The sequence below is a fragment of the Neophocaena asiaeorientalis genome, unplaced genomic scaffold (genome assembly GCF_003031525.2).
Source record: "Neophocaena asiaeorientalis asiaeorientalis breed wild unplaced genomic scaffold, Neophocaena_asiaeorientalis_V1.1 scaffold104, whole genome shotgun sequence".
NCBI lineage: Eukaryota > Metazoa > Chordata > Mammalia > Artiodactyla > Phocoenidae > Neophocaena > Neophocaena asiaeorientalis.
The window spans coordinates 1,616,973-1,636,757 of record NW_020175679.1 but is presented as its reverse complement, the minus strand read 5'-3'; positions in this window follow the sequence as shown (position 1 = coordinate 1,636,757).

The following is a 19,785-nucleotide window of genomic DNA, read 5'->3' as shown; positions in this document are numbered from 1 at the left end:
GTGCTCTGGGGTCTGGGGAGAGTGGCTTGGTTCCCTGTGTTCCGTGATTTCGTCTCCGGGTGGACGTGTGATTTTGGTGTCGCTAGCCTCATTCTCTAACAGAAACACAAGAATCATTAGGAAAATTCATGCTGAAACATCTTCCCTTATTTTCTAGAAACAAGAAAACTTTTCCACTTAGGATCTAAGGACTTGTCGTTCTCCCTTTGGGTTTTACTTCTTTTAGTCACGCCGTCTGAGCAGTCACATGCATCTCTTGGCCCTTCCTGTGATTCCAACAAGGGTTCTCACAGGTGGGCGCAGGTGCCCCTCTCTCTCTAGACGTCCTTGGGTCCCAGGTGAAGAGTAGCTCCTCGTGGGGTTGTCTGGCAGCGACCGGCTGTAGCTGCTGTGGAGGGAACTCAGGCGTATGCTCCTGGTCCTGTGTGGGCACAGCTGAGGTGCCTGGGCATGGCCCTGGCTGGCCCTCGGCCCAGCGGGCTTTGGGGCCAGACCCTGGCAGAAGCGTCCTCGGCGGCGCTCCTCCAAACTCAGCTCAGAACAGGAGAACTCGATGTGCCACCTGAGTGAGGCTCTCCAACGATGATTCCTGTGGGGACCGACTAGGGTGCTGAGACCCCCATCCCTGTCGGCAGCGGGAACGTGGCCCTGTGGGGACGCACCAGGGTGCTGACTCCTGGGGGAGCCCAGCGCAAGTGCCTTCAGGACCACACAGAAAGGACCTGCCCTGCAGGGGAAGAGGTTGTGTCAGGCTGAGCTGCGGCAGATTCCTGAGGGGCAGGTGTTTCGGGGCCTGGAGAGATAGGAACGGGGGCAGGGTGGCCCAGAAACCTGTCGCCCTGGAGGTGCCCACGCTGGCATGACCATCGGGCCCCTGATGCAGCTGTGGAGGGAGACCCCACTGTGCCGCGTGGAATTGTGTCCCCAAAAGACGTGTTGGAGTGCTAACCCCCGGCACCTCGTGTGGGACCTTCTTTGGAGACGGGTCCTCACAGAGGCGACCAGTTAAAATAAGGTCATGGGGGGGCCTGATCCCACATGACTCATCCAGAGAACATGCAGAGGGGAGAGGATGGAGGCAGAGATGCTCAGGGCCGGCGGGGTCACTATGGCCGGTGGGGCAGAGTCTCAACCTTGGGTCTGTCTGGGCTGGGAGGCCGGGAACAAGACCCTCCTCAGCCTCGGAAGGACCAGCCCCGCCCACCTTGGAGAATAAATTTCCGTTGTGCCAGCTGCCCGGGCTGTGGTGCTGACACAGCTGGGGTCTGTGAAAAGGAGAAAGTGCTTCACAAGACGTGCTGAACAAGAGTCAGCTGTGAGGCTTGAAGGTCCATTATTGAAATTCTAGCAACGACTCAGTTTCTCTTTGCTGTTCCCTTGGAAACGGCTGGTGGTGGGGTCTGGAGTCCCTGCAGAGCCCCTGCCGGTTTCATGGCTCTGAGCCGGGTTGGACCCGCTGCTGCGGCCGAGAGGACCGGACACCCCCATGTCACCGCCCCACTCGAGGTCCCTGCTTCGTCTCCACCTCCATCCCTTGAGGCCAGGACTGTGGTGCGTGGCAGGTCAGAAACTGCATTTTCTCCTGTTAGCACAGTCAGATGAGTGGGGCGCTCGGGCCATTAACTTGGAGGCTGCGACATCACCCAGCGGCTTTCCTGGGACCTTCGCAGCTGACCTTGAGAGAAAAGCCGCCAGAGCGAGACTTTTAGCAAACCTGGGGAAGGGAGGGTTTCATTGCCTGCCTCTCCCCTGCCCACTCGGGGAGACTCGGGGTGCGGTGGGGACAGGATGTGCTGGGAACCCCAGGAGGCCTTTACCCAGAAGAGGCCCGGCTGGTCTCTGCCTGGAGCAGCTCGGACCAGGAATCCAGGCCGGCCCGGGGCAGCAGCACAGAGCTCGCAGGGGGCCCCCCGTGCACCCCAGAAGCAGACCCACCACCGTGGGGTGGGCCCAGCCGAGCTGGTGGTGGGATGGCGGCAAGGAGGGTGCTTGTGAGAGCAAGCTGTGCGGAGATTAGGATCTGCAGCTCCTCGCAGGGTGCGCAATGTGAGGTGCACCCCCCCCGGGGCTCAAGTCCCCCTGGCCAGTGAGGGGGTGTCCATCACGGAGCTGGATCTGCCTCCCGAGGTTAGAGGTCAGGCGTCCCTCCTGGCTTTGGTGTTTGGCATCGCTATGCAATGCAGTCCGTCCCGGAATTTCTCCAGACGCCAGGCCTGAGGGACCAGCCACGGGTCGCTCTGACTGCTGCGTTCGCGGCCCCGGAGCCCGGCCCTGTCTCGCTGCGGCCCTCACCCCACCCACACCCGGCTAGTCGGGGTCCTGAGCAGGAGAGCAGCCGCTCCTGGGGTTGAAGGAGCCAGGTGTCCAGGGAGATGGGGGCAGAGGCCTTGGGAGGGCAAGTGCGGCCGGGTGACCTGCGGTGGGAAGGACGGCCACTCTGGCGCCTGAGGGCGCGTTGGGAGCTGTGGGCTGGGAAGGACGTGCAGGGTTTTCTCTCTGTCGTGAAATAGCGGGCAGCCTCTGGCCCCCTGAGCCGGGCACCCACAGCTGGCTAGATGGGCCCACTGGATGGTCAGAAATCTGCACCGTCTCTGAGACAGTGGCCATCGCCCACTGGGTGCAGAGGAGGGAACGGCCGACCTGCCGACACGGCCACGGTGGGTGGGACACGAGGAAAAGCTGTAGACTCTGGCTCTACTCTGAACCCAGGGTCCCGACCGGACATGGGAGGGCAGGGCAGCCTGAGGCCCCTTCACGGCTGTGAGGTCGGCTTCAGGGGCTTCCCCATGTGGTGGGACCCTAAGACCCTGCCACCCCCTGCTCTGGGCGCTGGTCCCCACCTGCCTGCACCTGTGTACACGGTCACCGTTCTCCCTAACCTGCTGCCCGGGGCCTCCCAACCCACGGCGGGGTGGGGTGCTGCATCCATCCCGGAAAGCCCAGGTGTGAACACGGCCAGTGCCAAAGAGCCACCAGCACCTTCTGTATCCACGTGACATCGGAGGGAACAAAGCCTGGATGAGCGGAGCTTTCAGAGAGAGAAAGGAGCCCTGCAGTCAGGTGCCTGGACCAGGCCTCAGCAGCTCTGACAGGGCGACGCGGGCAGAGTGGAGGGGACCAGTGGGAGAGGACACAGCTCCCAGGGCAGCTCCCCAGTTCCAAACACTGGACAGCTGGGATGCAGTCTGCCTGGGCGGGGCACGCAGCACTCAGTGTGGTTTGTCCCATTTCCCGACTGAATCTGCACCAGGCATTCTGAGGACAGCGCCCTCACCCCTCCATGGGGAACGCGTGGTCACTAATCACCTCTTGTCAATGGTGGGGCTCAGAGGCTACACCCACATCAGGTCCGGGGCCCGTGTGCCACTCAGAGGCCCTTCTGGGGGTGGACGCTACTGGTCTGTCTTGTCCGGAAGCGTTTAAGGCAACCACACTGTCAAATAGGAACAAATGAAGGGCACCAAGTGGACAGACGTGTGACAGTCCCTGTAGGCCAGCCCACGGACCCACACGATTCACACACACCCCACGTACACCCCACGCAGACACAGCTCGTGGGTGATCCACATGCCACTTACAGGACACACACTTCGAACACACAGTTCACACGTGATCCATGTACACGGTTCACACATACACCACGCGGGTCCTACCCCCGACCCCCTCCTGCCCCCTCAGGTCCCCATTCCAACCTCCCAGCCTTGCCTGGAGACCTCACGGCACTCGTCTGCTTTGCTCCCCTGAGAGAAATCCAGGCCGCTTTGAAACGCCACCGTTTTCCTGGGACTTTTTCCATCACCTGCCCTGATGCCTCTTCTGTACCACACGCCCAGAGGCAGGCGAGTACACATGCATGCACACATGCACACACACATGTCCCCCTCTCCCTGCTGCTCTCTGTTTAGCCATCCTTGATTGAGGGTCTTCTGGGCACCTGTACGCCAGCAGCCAGGGCCATCCTCTGAGTCCCCAGCCCAGGAATGCCAGCAGGGCCCGTGTGATGGCAGCCTGGCCCGGGCAGCATCTGGAGGCTGCAGGCTGGGGAGGACGGGGCCTGGGGACCTGGTGTCTCTTCCCCGACCCGAGCCCTGCGTCCAAGTTAGAGCGTGGGCTGGCCTCTCAGCTCCGCCCTGCAGGACAGGCCCCCTCCTCCCGGCCGCCTCTCTTCATGTCCTGCGTCCATGCACCCTCCGGTCAGTCTGCCCTCAGCAGGGCCTCCACCCACCCTGTGCTCCCCTCCTTGAGATGAGATGATGCAGAATCAGTCTCGGGCTGGAAGGCTGTCCCGTCCGTCCTCATCCCTTGTTCTGCGGGTAGGGAACGGAGACCAGGGCCTGGTGGCCTCAAGCCCATTGCTGTAGAGCTGGGGGTGGAGGGAGGTCAGGGTGGGAGTGCCTCGGAGTCCACAGCTTCCATCAGGGCTGAGGGAACTGAGTCACACTCTCCCGAGCTCAGGGGCACCTGGGGCCACAGGAGGTATCACTGGCCTCGAGGCCTGGGTGTCCCGGGGTCCCGCCTGTGCCATCCCAGGAGAGGCAGCGAAGGGGAGGTGCTGGCCTTCCTCGTACCCTGGAACCTCGGCCACCTTGACCTGGCATCTCCATCCCAGGACAGCCGGCCACCAGCTCGACTCAGCTGGGCAGACCTCACTTTGTGTTCTGTAAAAGGCAACACGGGAGATTGTAAGAGTAACTGTGTCAGATTAAATGTGTTAGAATTAAATGTGAATGAGGGTTGGGCCCTTTAGGAATGCCTGCACTTTGCTTTGCCTTGCTGAAAACAATATTTTCCCTGAAGACCCCAACACGAGGGCCGTTACACAATGTGATTCATTCTGCATGAGCTCCCACACACTCGGCACAGAGGACCAAGCGGCTTTAGGGAGGCCTTTGTGCGCTGCTGTGAACGCAGCAGCTCTAAGTCACGCGGGCCCCGGGGCACTCGGCCGCCTCCTCAGCGTGGGGGCCTCACGGCTGAGGCCGGGGAAATCCTGCCCCTCCCCTCACGGCCGCAGCGCTTTGCGGTGACACCGCAGAACAGCCTCAATTAGACCAACGCGCGCTTCACGCCAGCTGCCCCTTCACACAGCACACCTGGCCCTTGTCCAGAGACTGGCCAATCTTTGTCGTGATTATCCAGGGATTATAAGAGGGAGGGAAACAAGAGCAGGGTACACTCTCAACATAGCAAAGGGTTTGTACTCAGAACGTCTGAGAAAAAGACAGACGACCTACTAGAGGGACAAGAAAAAGATGTACAGGGTTTACACAAATATTGAGTCACTGTGTTATACCTGTGAAACTAATATAATGTCGTATGTTGATTACACTTAAAGAAAGCCTTACAGGGCACCTCACTGCGGGAGAGTTTCAAACGGAAACTAAACACGCAGGAAGGTGCGAGCCCTCCGTGTCTCAGGGAATCCACATCCCAGTGAAACGCGTGCCAGCCCCACAGCGGGCGCAGTGGAGGTGCTGGTGAGGACGGGGGCAGCGACTACCCACTATGAGGCCTGGAGTCACCTCGAGGTGCAGCACGCCCACGCCCAGACTCCCACCCTGGAGAATCGTGGGCACTTGGGCCAGGATGTCCACTTGTGACAGCTTCACGATGGAGACGGTTCAGATCAGCCCTGGGACAGATAAACAAACCAGGGATAGTCAGGGAAGGAAATACCACGCAGCCACGAAAACGGACCACGTGGAGCCACAGGCCACGCCGTGGATGGCTCTCACACCCAAACACGGAACAAAAGAAGTCAGGCCTGATGAACGCACGGACGACACAAGGCTCAAGACGGGCAAGGCCAAGTTCACATGCTTGTCCCCTTGGCCCAGCAACTCCACTCTCAAAACTCTATTTTAAAGACACGCTGGGAGAAGCCCAAAAGACTTGGGTCCAGGGCCATTTGCTGGCACCGTGTGAAAGGGTGGGCAGCCCTGGAAAGTCTCTGGTTTACGTGGTACGGAAAGAGCAAGGCCAGTACAGGGCAGCCCACGGGACACCCCCTGGTGTATAACAAACCCCCGTGAGGTGGGGTCCACTTCTCACCCTTTGCCCCCGGGCAAGCCTGAGACTGGGCTAGAGGATGCCGGGCGATTTCCAAAGCTAGGTCACCAAAGCCCACCCTTCGGGGACATTTGCCTTGGAGTGGAGCCACCACGCCTCCAAGAGTCCAACCAGACACAGGGGAAGGCAAGGGAGGGCGGGGCCTCTGGCCACAGCCCCTGCGGGCACTTGGGACACAGCCGCCCAGCGGCCTTGGGCGGAGCAGAGATGCCCAGTCTCCGCCCTGGTCCATCCACGTGGCACACTCTCCAGCCACGGCCCCCAGGCAACAGGAGACCCGCGTTGTGACTGCAGCACTGCACAATCCACGCACAGGTTGTGAAAGGAAGCGCAAGCAGGTTGAAGCGAAAATCGACCGTCTCCTGGGGGGTGCGGGTCAGGAAGACCTCTCCTAACACGTCCTGTTCTATGGTTGCCTCTGGATTCCTTTATGCTTTCTACCAACAAAGAACAAAATTAAGGCAAAAAAAGGAAAATGCAATCCTGAAAATTGAAAACAAGCTAAAACAAAAGAACCTAATTATGTATCAAGTTGGTGACAGGACCCCAGGGAGAAAAGCACTATTTCAAGTAACTTGAGAACAGTGTTTTGACTGTTTATCCTCCGTGGAAAACACCCGAAGGAAGTTATCCTTGGAGGGGGCTGTGCGAGGGAGACCAGCCAGACCCTTCAGAAATAGAGGAGGGAAGGGGGGACACAGAAAGAGAGGGAGAGAGAGGGTAAGCTGGACTTTGCGGGGTGAGCATTGATGCCCCAGGAAAGCGGCAGCCCAGGCGAGCCTTCCTTGCAGGGACCACGATGCTGGCGCCCTGCCCGCTCACAGAGCTTTGCGTGTGCTTCCAGGCCCTGGCACAGGGCTGCCCTGTTTGCAGCCCCCGTAGCTCTGGGCAGTACCCTCTCACCTCCCTGTGCCTCTCCCTCACCCAGTGCGGCACTCCAAGGGCTCTTTCAGAGCCTGTGCAGGCCCAGTCCCCAGAGGCGCCTCTCTGCAGCTCTGATCCTGAGAAGCGAAAGGAGGGGCTCTGCTCGGCCGCAGCCCGAGTCACTCCTGCCAGGCTGGCGGCTTTCACATGTTTTACTGTGAAACCAGGAGCCTCAGGAATGAGGCTCTCATGCAGGTTCTCAGGGAAAGTGAGGAAGCGGGTGGAAGTGGGGGGCGAGATCAGGAAACAGCGGAGAAAGAATCTTCTCTCAAGGAAGGTAAACAAACCCAGGACCTGCGAGCTCAGGGCGCCAGCAGTCGCACCCCTGCCCTGGACCGAGGGCATCTCACCAGTGATGCTACGCCAGTCCCATTGTCCACAAACGCTCACTGGCACTCAGAGACGGGGGATGAGTTCTCCAGAACCTTCCACTGGGTGAGAAGGGGACACACGTGGGCACACGAGATTCCCATGGACGAAGCCACATGCCTGCCTGTCCTGGGGCAGCTCTCGGCACCGGCCGCAGTAGGAAATCAGGAGCCCCTTGCTGGTCTGGGTCGCTCTCCCCGGTGCTGAGTGGCCCTCTGGCTGGCACTTCACCAGCCACATGGCACCCGGTCTCCTCTGAACATTCGTGTCACACTCCAGGTCTCCCGGTCCCGAGGTCTCCCAGCTGCCGACTTATCTCTCCTGGCACCAGACCGCCGTCCCCTCTCCTGAGATGCTGCGCCCTCACAAGGCTGGAAAGTTTATCCCCAAATCAAGCCAATATCCCCAGGAAGCGAGGGCTTTGTTTCCCTTAAAAAAACTAAGTCTGCGCTCTATACTTGGCTTTAGAGCCTCATGTTCTGACCTAGCCATCTAGGGCACCATGTTGCTTTTCTCACTCTGTTTAGTTTTTGTTTTGCTCTGTTTTACTTGATGTTTTAATTACCAAAGCAGTGTATGCTCATTGTAGCAAGTCAAACAGGATAATGAAAAAGTTAGCCATCTCCGTGCCAGCCTTCAGACACATCTCTTTCAGGTATGATGTTAAAATGGGTTATTATCGCTGTACATTTCTCTACATGTGTACAAACAAGAACACAATTGAAATTATACATATGAGTGGGTTCTTTTTCTGTCTTGTTGTTATTTTAAAACAAACCAGAACCCGTGCTGCACCCATTGCTCAGAACATTTTTTTTTCTCTAATACACTTCTCGGGCTGCTTCTGAATCCTGCCTTTTGCTGAAAGTAAATATATTAGGAGGACCTTTTGAAAGTGACTGTACATCAAAATGATGAAAACAGGCAATTTCATGTGGCTTAACCTAGGATCTGGAGGACAGACTCTGTCAGCCCTGTTCTAATGCTTTACAGGAGTGAAATGGTTATTTCAAGGGCTACTTACCTACTGAAACAGACATTGTCGAGCACTCATCAATACCGAGGCTGCAACGGACACAGAGCTTTATCTGGGGTCTTGAGGATTGCGATTCGGGAGACACAGACTCAGGTGAAACCGGAAGAGTGTTTCAGGGAAGAGAAAGAGTCAGGGGGTCGCAAAGACAAAAGCCACAAGGTTGTTCACGTTGCCTGGTGAGAATTGTGATTGACTCTGGCCGGAAATATTTGTCCTTAAGGAACCACGAATTGTTCTAGGGTAGGGGGTCCCATAAGTACCCTGAGTTTCTGGCAGATGTCCTGGATGCCTTCGTTAGGACAATAAGTGGTCAAAGGTCAGATTCCGCCCAGGCTGAGATGTGCCTGAGTCCCCGTCCTCAGTGGCCTCTGGACTCCATTTGAGAGACTTTGAGCTACCCCAACTCCATTTCCATTTTCCTTCCATAGCCTGGACCACCTATTCTGCATCCAAGGGTGCACGGACCATCTTCTATGCTACATCCAAGGGTGCATGGACCATTTACTCTACATCCAAGGGCACACGGACCATCTATTTCACATCCAAGGACGCATGGACCATTTTCTATTCAACATTTGCCGAGGATAGATAGGGCGTTTCCACAGGGATACAATTAACACCCTTAAACGTTTATCATCCTATGCTAGTGCTAGTATTTATGTGTGATAAATTCCCCAAAATGTGATTGCTGGGAAAACACACTCACTTCTAATTTAGTCGACTTGGCCAGATACCTTCTCAAGAAGTTGTTTCAGTTCTCGCTTTCCCTAGAAACCTGCAGGAGAACTGGCTTCCCCACATCACCGCCTCAGCACCAGTGTGCGGTTCTTAAACGTGCGCAGCTCCAAAGGGGAGAAAATGGTCCTTTGAGACTGAGCTGCATTTCCCCAACCCTGGTGAGACTCTGCGTCTTTTAAATATTTGCTGATCTGCCCACTTTCTTTGGTGAGTGGCTAGCTCCTACTCTCTGCTATTTTCCCATTGGGTCTCTTGTCTTTCTGCAAATAAAAAATGAGATAATTTTGTGTAGTAAGGAGATTAACTCTCTGTCATACAACGAACAAACATTTTTCTCAGTCTTATCACTTTTGGTATTTCTATTGATATAACGTGTCCTTGCTGTATAAAAGTACACAACTTCATACAGTAAAATGTACCTAATATTTCTTTAAGGTTTTGGATTTCCTGTTTTGATTAAGAAAAGGTCTTCCAACTTCTAGGTTATAAAAATATTATGTTAAAAGTTCCTTCTGAGGACTCTGTTGCTTTATGTCACTGTTGAATCTTCAAGCCGTTGAGTCTTACTTCGTGAAAAGTGATGGGGAGTGACCATGAGTGCCCAGCTGGTACTTCAGCCCCACGTGCACCTGCAGTGGCCAGTGACCTCAGCCTCGGGTCTCAGTGCACGGTGGCCTCCTCAGACATCTGAATTCCCAGCTCCCTTAACCCTCGTTTACTCTTGATCCAAATTAAACCAGAAGACTGCGTATGTGCATACGGCCCTTACCACCCCCAATTCCTTCAACTGCTGGAAAGTATACTTAGAAAATAACAAATTCTTAACAGCGCAGGAAAACAGAGTGGCCTGTCCTGTCCAGGAGATGCAACACATTTCTGGAAACTGTGGAAGAGATGGTATCAGGTTGAACCAAAGAGAGGAACTTGCAGCCCCCAAGCTAGCAAGAGAGCCCACGGAAGGTTGGAGCCAGTCAGGGGTGAGGACACCCTGGGACATCCCCACGGAAGGGCCAGAGAAGGGGCGCTGCTGACAGCTGCAGAAGTATACCCTCTTCCCCTGGGGCTGCCGATCGAAGGAGAGGGAGCTCGGGGAGCAGGAAAGCCCCATGGACCATTCAGACCTTCACCGGAGACTCGAGACCAAATAAATACGACAGTGCAAGAAGGCAGGGTTCCCGGGAGCCAGGGGAACGGGGACCCCTTGTAGAGTGTACTCCTGTTTCCCCAGGACCGACCCTCAGCTGCCCCTGGGACACAGCCTGCAAGCGTCCTGCTCAGGCCAGAGCCTGCAGTGTTGGAGAAACAGAACCTCATGGGGACTCACTCCTCCCCACAGCGCAAACCCGGCACCGTCTCCAGATTATCGGTAAAACTGATGCTGAAATTCAGCCTCTGCCCACTGGTGCCAGATTAAATCTTGGAAACAGAGTTTTGGGTGAAGTAGAAAGAAATAGCTTTGCCAGGCAAAGGGGGGCCGCAGCAGACAAACGCCCTCAAAACTGTTCCCCGCTGGAGGCGGTAGTGAGGAGTTTTATAGGATTGGTTCAGGAAGCAGGACGTGGTCAGCTCGTGGGCATTTTTCTGATTGGCTGGTGGTGAGGTAATTGGGAGCCGGCGTCATCAGCCTCTGGTTCCATCCGGTCTGGGGTGCACGTGCCTGTGGGCAAAAGTATCCTCCCGGAAGGTGTCTGCTTCCTGCAGAAACAGCTTAAGAAGGTGTGACAGGCCTTTATCTGCATCCTTCAGGGAACTGGGAGCTCGTGATTCTGTGATGATGCGACAGAATTATAATCTAAATTGTTACCGGTTCCCCAGCCCAACAGCTACTCTTTGTTTCTATTGATACGTCTTCACTTTCCCCATCATCTACCCTCGAGTCAGCCTTTTACTTCAAAAGACAAGGACGCAGGGGCTTGTACACAGTTTCAAAACCAGCAGCACAGGGGCCTCTAGGACACACAGAGTCCAGGGGCCTAAATATTATTAGAAATATTTAAATTAGTGTCTAAGTGCTATCAGAGAGTCTAACACATTCATAAAATTAAAAAAATAAAAGGCCTCACCAAAAAGAATCAGAGAAAGATAAAAACCTATCAGAAATGCGAAGTATGATTCCCTCCATCCCAACACAACATGCAAGAACGAGGCTCATCCATGGTGCGAATGTGGCTTGAGATCAAATCAGTGGACTGAGCCCATCAACGAGTCCCGCAGGGCACAAACACGGACACTCGGCCCAAGGGGTCTGGCGCTTCTCTGGGATTTCCAGGAGAGAAAAGTGGAGAGAATAATCAGATACATCATGAAAGTTCTGAGAGTTGAAGAGATACATACCGTAAGCTTTGACTCAACGCGGACTAGAGGTTAGGATGGGAAAAGCAGCCTGAGACCATCTTCACACTCTGGGCCTGTATCCCACCTAAAGTTCGGAGAACGAAAGTCAAAGTCCCAGTACCTTCCAGGGAGGATGAACAGCCTACCTAAGAAGGAGGAAAGACAAACGTGCCTCAGACTTCTTGTCAGCCACACTGTACCCCAGACAAATAGTGAGCCTTGGGCAGGGGCAGGTCCAGCATCCATCACGATGAAATCCGGCTCCTCCTACACTTGACTGTTTCATTCCTGGGTAAGTTTCTTAGAAACACACTGGCTCATGGGCACAGAAGGACGTGCATTGTTTACGTATGAGTGAAAAACTAGAACACGAATACCCATGAGTAGGGAAAGGTAAATAAATCTTGCTGAATCCTTATGAGACAGCATCCCGTGTCCATTTAAAGGAAGAAATAGCGCTGCGTGTACAGGTGTGGAGAGGTTGTCAAGACAGCAAGTGTGTGATTACGGAACAGTAAGCTCCCATCTGTACTTGAAAGTATTTTGACACACATACAGGCATGTATTCATACATACACACATATGCACACGTGCACACATATACACACACAGACACAAAGGATCAGGAGAACAAGCACAGACCTATGACCAGAGACGACTTCTGAGGCCTCCAGTCACCTGCTGGGGTGGGGAGATGTGCTCTCACTTTCTATTTAATGAACTTCTACATCATTTAAATTTTGTGCTATGAAAAGAAAACCTAGGGGCTTCCCTGGTGGCGCAGTGGTTGAGAATCTGCCTGCTAATGCAGGGGACACGGGTTCGAGCCCTGGTCTGGGAGGATCCCACATGCCGCGGAGCAGCTAAGCCCGCGAGCCACAACTACTGAGCCTGTGCTCCGCAACCAGAGAGGCCACGACAGTGAGAGGCCCGCTCACTGCGATGAAGAGTGGCCCCTGCTTGCCGCAACTGGAGAAAGCCCTCGCACAGAAACGAAGACCCAACACAGCAAAAATAAATAAATTAATTAAAAAAAGAAAACCTAGTAATAATTGTAAAACCCTCTAATAAACTCTTGCCTGTACTCTGATCAGGCCTCTGATACCCAGTCTATCCTAGAGGTAGCGTTTATTTTGAGAAGTGCAAAGTCTTATTGAAAAGTATTAAAAATTACTATCAAGTTCAAATCCAGAAATGACTGTCACGTGGGCAGTAAACTCCACATTGTTCGAAGTCTTGAGTGTCCTTTTCTTCCAAACACATTTTTTATTCCGAATATGAACAGAGCACTAATTCTTTACAAAACGTTGTGTTTTTTTAAAGTTAAAAAAGTCCCTTCTTGTATAGGGTTTGGCAACAGAACAAAATGAAATCCCTTCCAAATTAAATGTTTTACTGTGTCCACTTCCCTAATGAGAAGCTGGCAGAACCCATGGGACTGAAGTGTGGGGGGAGGAAAACCACATATGCGGTTTACGTTACAGGAGAGGAATCCAACCCGACGCATTTTCAAGTTTATGAAACACTGACCCGTGGATGTGACGCTAACCCCATGGGGATTTCACAGCCCATGGTACTCTGCTGGCCGAAAACCCGGCGACGTGGATGACCCAGCCAAGGTGGTCTGGGGAAAGTACCAGCGAGTAGTGAAAGTAAATTACATAGTGCAGAAACGTGTAGATTTAAAAGGGAGAATTGAAAATAAGTATTCCCAACTGGTGGACGTGACAGTGGGCTGACCAGCAGGGCGGTGCCCGCAGGGACGGCGTCTGGAGGAGGCCGAGGCAGCCCGCTGGGGTGCCCAGTGTCCGGAGAAAGGCCTGCTCTGTCGCTCCTGTTCTGTCTGTCTGCAGCAGAGGCTCAAGGGAGACCCCCGGGCCCCCCTCCTTGGGTGCACGTTAGGGTCACGTGAAGTCATTTTCAAGCTTCTGGTGGCTGTTCAGTCCTCTTACTAAGTCGGGGAAATCTGGCCTTTTCCCGCGGGGCCCAGCCCCACTCCTACAACTGAGATTTGGGGAGGAAAAGGCCCCGTCCAGCCTCGGCCGGCCCTGGGGGCGGGGGAGGGGCTCATGTCACCGGCTGGTCAGTCCAGGCTCTCCAGGCAGCAGGGCCGTCTGGGTGCCCTCAGCCCCCTGCCCTCCGAGGCCTCGTCTGAGGAGCCCTCAGGGCACAGATGACACTGAGTTCCCGCGGCTCCAGGGACACCCTCCTCGTCCCCTCTACAATTGCAGGGACTACAAGTGCAGTGGCCTCCCCCAGGCCCAAGACTCCCTGGGCGCACGCGCTCGGACCCCCGGCCAGCCATCCAGGCGCACTTGAATGCCAGGTCCTGCGGCTCCAGGCGTGTCCATGCGCCCAGCGTCACACCCCCTGGGCACCTGTGGAAGCAGCATTTGCTCTGGCGCTGTCTCGTCCCCGCTCGCTCCGGAACCTGGCTGGCCCGCTCCTGGGGGTGAAGGCATCACGGAGTTCCTGCCTCCTTGGGGCTGGGCTGGTGGCCAAGGGCAAGATCCAGCTCGGTCTTGGCTGTGGACACCGTTGGAGCGACCCAGGCTGGACACGTCACACTCCCGGGCCATTAGGGGAGGCCCACGTCCCCCCAGAGCTGTGTGAGAGTGAAGAAAGGAAGGCGCCCTCCCATGGGACCCACTTCTCCAGGTGCAGGTCATACGTCGCTGGTGGAGAGGAAGCCATGCGTGTCCACGGTGGGCAGTGTCCGTGTACTGCATGGGCGCCACCACCCAGAGCCACGCTTGTTCTCACTCAGAGGAAATATGCTATAAATTTGCCATTACAGCAAAATCAACGTCTATTTATTAAGAATGTCACAGAGCCAAGTATTTGTGTTCATGTCACCGCTGTGTATGTTCGTTTTAGACCAAACAACACTCGCACTTTGCTGCAGAAAGAGCATATGCTGGTTTGAAATGAAACCAAGTAGCTGGAAAGTTGAACGTTCCTGGGCGGTGATGAACACAGAGCTCAGCAGAGTCTCCACGGGAGGGAGTGGAGAAGCAGCACACCTGCCCCCTCGGGTTTCCGGACGGGAAGAGCGAGTCCCTGTCTGCAGACACAGGGGTGCTGGGGAGCGCTGGGTGACGGCTCTGCCCTGTCACCCCCGCACCGGCTCACCCTGCTGCCACCACGACCGCCGTGACCGCCGCCAGGTCCGCCCGGGCCGGGACAGAGCCTGCAGGTCAGTTCCGCAGGGGTGCACGCGGCCGACCAAGGAGCTGGGTCCTGGGGAGGCTGCTCCCCTGCGGTCCCGGGGGGCCGGCCTTTTCCTGCAAAGCACCGCCTTAGACCCACCATGTGAGCTTGATCTTTTAGAGGAAGCTGATGGGCGAAGGAGGAAGTACCAGGAACGGGAAGGGACGTGTGTTTGGCTGGGCTGCGTCCCCCAGGCAGTATCAGCAGAGCTTTGCCCTTTTGCTGGAGGACGCGCTCTTCGGCACCCACTGATGTCACAGTCTCGGTTCTGTATGTGACGTGTGGGATTCCTTGTGGGGCAAACATGCTGGCATTCTCCCCCGAGCTGCCCACGCCGCTGCCCGAGTGGGCTCTTCGGTCACCCACGACCCCTGCCCCCAGCCTGTTAGGCCCTGACGTCTCCCCTCTTGGAGCCCCTCCTTCTCTAGGACATTGCTGAATTCTTCTTCATATCAATCCAAATTTTGTCCCCGGATCACAAGTGCAGCTAAGACGGTTGGCTGCTCATTTTGAGCCAGGCCCAGGGCTGGTTAGTCGGCATGAACCTCTTCTTTAGTCCTCGAAGGAGGCTCCCCGGGGCGCCACCCTCCGGGCACACGGGAGTCTTCAGTCATAACCCACACGCTTTCTTCCCGACAGACACTGCTCCTCAAAGCAGGCCCCGGACTCACTGTCTCAGCCTCGGTCAGGGCCCAACACGTGGTAGAAACACGGTGCCTGCCTGGCTTCCAAGACAAAGGATAAGTGATGAAATGGATGAAAAGCTTTTGTCGTCCCCATAAGTGACTGCCTCTGTCTCTGGCTCTCTTTACAAGGGAGGAGGTTACACAGAGTAAGAGCTGACCCTGCCAGTTGCCACATGCATCCAAGTGTAGGAGAAACCTTTGCTTTGGCTCTGAGCAGGCCCCGGGGGGCAGCTTATGTAGACGCTGCTGGGTCAACGGCCAACGTCTGGGCATCCCATGAGGCCGACGGCTCCACAAGGTGGACCTTAGATCTCATCACTGGGCTCTGCTGGCCTGTTACTTCCACCATCTTTCAATGGTTAGGAAGGCTAAGGTGTTTTGTTGTTTTTAAAGATTTTTTTTTTTTGATGTGGACCATTTTTAAAGTCTTCATTGAACCTGTTACGATATTGCTTCTGTTTTATGTTTTGGCCCTTTGGCCATGAGGCGTGTGGGATCCCAGGTCCCCGACCAGGAATCGAACTCACACCCCCTGCACTGGAAGGCGAAGTCCAAACCACTGGACCAGGGAGGTCCCATGGAAGGCTCAGGTGTTGTAAGCAGCTTTCACTGATTTCAGTGGTATGAAAGGCCCCCAGGGACTAATCAAGCGAGCATCTTGGACACACAGGGATCTGCCCACGCCCCCCACCCCCGCCTAGGCTGGTTCATGGCCCAGTGAGTTAAGACCACTGACCGTCATGTCTCAGGCTTTCTCATCCTCGGTTCTTCATGGCTGCCAAACGGCTACTGGAGCTCCGGATGTGGACCCATCTCCCTTTCATCGGAGCCCATGTAGTGGTTAGTTTCATGTGTTAACTTGGCTGGGCCGTGGTGCCCTTTGTTGGGTCAAACACCTGCCTGGACGTTGCTGTAGTTTTTAGCTGTGATTGACATTGAAACCAGCAGACTTTGAGTAAAGCAGATGACCCTCTATCGTGTGGGTGGGCTTCTCCAATAGGGTAAAGGTCTTAGGAGCAAAAAGAGGTTTCTCCTCAAGCCTGTAACACTGACCTGCTGCTTGAGTTCCTGGCTGGCCAGTTTGCTCTGCAGATTTCAAAGCAGCCCCCATGCATGATCTGCTGAGCCAGCTCCTTGGGACCTCTGTGCGTGTGTGTAAGTGTGAGACCCGATGTATACACCATCGGTTCTGGTTCTCTGGAGAAGTATGGCTAATTCAGCCCTGAGTACACTTGTGTCCTCGCCCAGAGGGTCAAAGCTGTGTCACACAGCCACGCCTAGCTGCTCTGAAGGCCTAGAAATTGGAGGTCTCACCTGTCCTGTATCCAAGGGGAAGGGGAAAGGGAGGGGGCTGGGCGGTCTGCTGTGTCTTTCTCCATGGCCTGCAGTCCAGATGTGGTGGGGTCGCGGGGGACCAGAAAGCCCGAATTGTCCCCACCCCCTCCTATGACGTGTCTGGGATGTTCCTGAGAAATCCAAGGTGACTTCCGGAGAACAGATTGCATGCTTAAAAGTTTTACCCCCCAGCCTCTTTGCTGTAGATTCTTTTCAGAATGCTCACATAACGGGGAGAAAAGCAAGCTTCCCACTATTTATCAGCACCTAAAATTCGATTTCTGTTCAATTATACATGACCTCACAAGGAACGAGGCTGACAGAGTTTTTTTTTTTTTTCGGTGCGCGGGCCTCTCACTGTTGTGGCCTTTCCCTTTGCGGAGCACAAGTTCCGGATGCACAGGCTCAGTGGCCATGGCTCACGGGCCCAGCCGCTCCGCGGCATGTGGGATCTTCCCGGACCGGGGCACGAACCCGTGTCCCCTGCATCGGCAGGCAGACTCTCAACCACTGCGCCACCAGGGAAGCCCGCTGACGGAGTTTTAAATTCCTTTCGCTCACAGCCATTGCTGCCCCTCTACATGGCTGCGTTAGAAGGAAAAACACAGCGATTTTAAGAAAAAGAAGAAACCATTCTTTTTAAAAAATTAAACATTTAAAAACATTTTTTAGAATTTTTATTGGAGTATAGTTGATTTACAATGTTGTGTTAGGGTCTGCTACACAGCAGAGTGAGTCAATTATACATATACATAGATCCAGGAAACCAGTTTTGATTGAACTGGAAACATTCCTAATTAAATCTGTTATGTTTCTAGATGCATCAATAGTGAACTCTTAAAAATTAAATCAGGGCTTCCCTGGTGGCGCAGTGGTTGGGAGTCCGCCTGCCGATGCAGGGGACGCGGGTTCGTGCCCCGGTCCGGGAAGATCCCACATGCCGCGGAGCGGCTGCGCCCGTGAGCCATGGCCGCTGAGCCTGCGCGTCTGGAGCCTGTGCTCCACAACGGGAGAGGCCACAGCAGTGAGAGGCCCGCGTACCGCAAACAAAAGAAAACAAAACAAAATTAAATAAAAGATTCTGCTAAGTAGGCTATGCAAGGTTAAGTTAGTGTAGTATTACCGATGAACAGAAAATCCTAGCACTCTAAACAAGCAGGAGATATGGCCTTTTTCAAAATAAGCTTTATGTTCTACACATAGAAACGGTTACTGAGAATTGTGAAAAATCAGATGGCTGAAAGGGGAGCTTTACTTATTTTTTCTTTGAAGCAGAAAAACAGGTATCTTGGTTTGGCTAAGAGATTATTTTGGTTGGGAATGAGAAAGAGATGAAAAAGTTCTTTATTAAAAAGCAGCAAAACCAACGGAAGTTAAGTCTTGTACAAATAGAAGAGCCGACAGGAAATCTCCACTGGCCGAGGCAGAGACCTCCCCCTGAGTCTTGCTGACTCACTGGGTTGACGCAGAATTAAAGGGCTCATTCTGAGCTACTCGAAGTGTCAGGCCTCGTTTGCAGGAAGGACCTGCACCCAGATGGGGATTTCGGGTGGGACCGGGGTCTGTGAGAGCACTTTTGCAGGTTCTACCTGTGCAGGTGGTAGCTAAGGAGCTGGCCTCTGGCCTGGGGTGTTGGGGTGGCAGCAGCATCTCAGAAGATGTGCTGGGGGCTTCCCGTGCCCACCCAGATGGAAACGGGGCCCTGCAAGGGGACAGGGAGCCCACCCAGCCCCGGAGGATGGGTGCAGGTAAGATGCCTGAGGACGGGGCTGGAGGGATGTGGGGTGGCCACATGCCAGATCAGGGAGCGGTGCCCACTTCTGGATTGAGGGCGTCTGGGCTGAGCCCCGACCCTGCTGTCGGTTGTCCAGGCCCAGCTCAGACACTCAGAGGCTGCCCGGGACTGAAGCTCCCAGAAAGCCCTGTTTGTCCAGGGAGGGGAGGACAGAGCCGGAGGAACCCTGCTTGCCTGCCCAGCACAGAGTCCAGCCAGAGCTCGCGGTCACAGGTGGAGCCAGGCCCGCAAGGATGGAGAGTTGCCGGAAGTGGGACTGGCAGGAAGGGGGCCTGATGGGGCGGCCAGAGGAGAATGAAGCAGCCAGCTCGGTCCCTTCACTGCCCCCAGGCCTCAGTGACGGCCTCTCAGCCAGGGCCCCGCCTTCTATGAGGATGGCCAGGTATTCAGTCAAGGACTCCAGACTCAGTGCCGCCACCACGACCGTGAAGGCTCGTGTCTGGGCAGAGTCCGCATGTGGGCGAGTCGTCCACTAAACAAGCCGTGCCAGGGGCTCGTGTCCACCAGCCAGTGTACGGCTCCACAGCCACGCGTGGGTAAGGGCATCAATGGGACAGTTCAGTCCCAACACAGTCACCGTTCTGACCAGTTCCCGCATCTGTGCTCGCAAGGTCTGGGCGGGGCGGGAAGCAGGCAGACTTGGGATCCCTAGGAGCCCCCTTCGGGGGGATTTTCCCATATGTTTAATTTATTCAAGTTCTATTGTACAGGAAAATATTTGACAGTTATGTATGGACCCATGGACTGAGACACCTCTTGTTTGTTTTGTTTTTCTTTAATTTGGGAGCATTTGATCTGATTTTTCTAACAAGCACTCAGAAAGGTTAGAAATCTGAATTCTCTTGACCCCTGCACCACGGGGTGACGTCCAGCCCCTCCGAGAACAAGAGTGGAAGGAGGAAGACCTCCCTGCTCCGTGGTAGAGCGTGGATACGACGGGTCGTCTGCTCCATCCTGGCGCGCTCAGCAGCCTCTCCTTCCCCCAGGGCTGGACGGGCGTCCGTTCTGTGAACACATCTCCTTTCGCTGTACCTAGTACAACTTCTAGGAGCTGCACAGAGAATATTTGACAGCCACTTTTACGTATTAAGTGAGGAGCACCTTAGTAGTTAGTTACACTTATCGTTTTCTGAAAAAGAAAGAATTCATTTGTGGAAAACAATCACCAGTCCCAAATGCATCTGTTCTATGACAGTGACATTTTCTCTGTCACTTACGGGATTTTTGACCTTGGGCACATTGCTTCATGTGCGCATGGCATGCCTTGAACCGCCAGTTCCTGGGTTGTG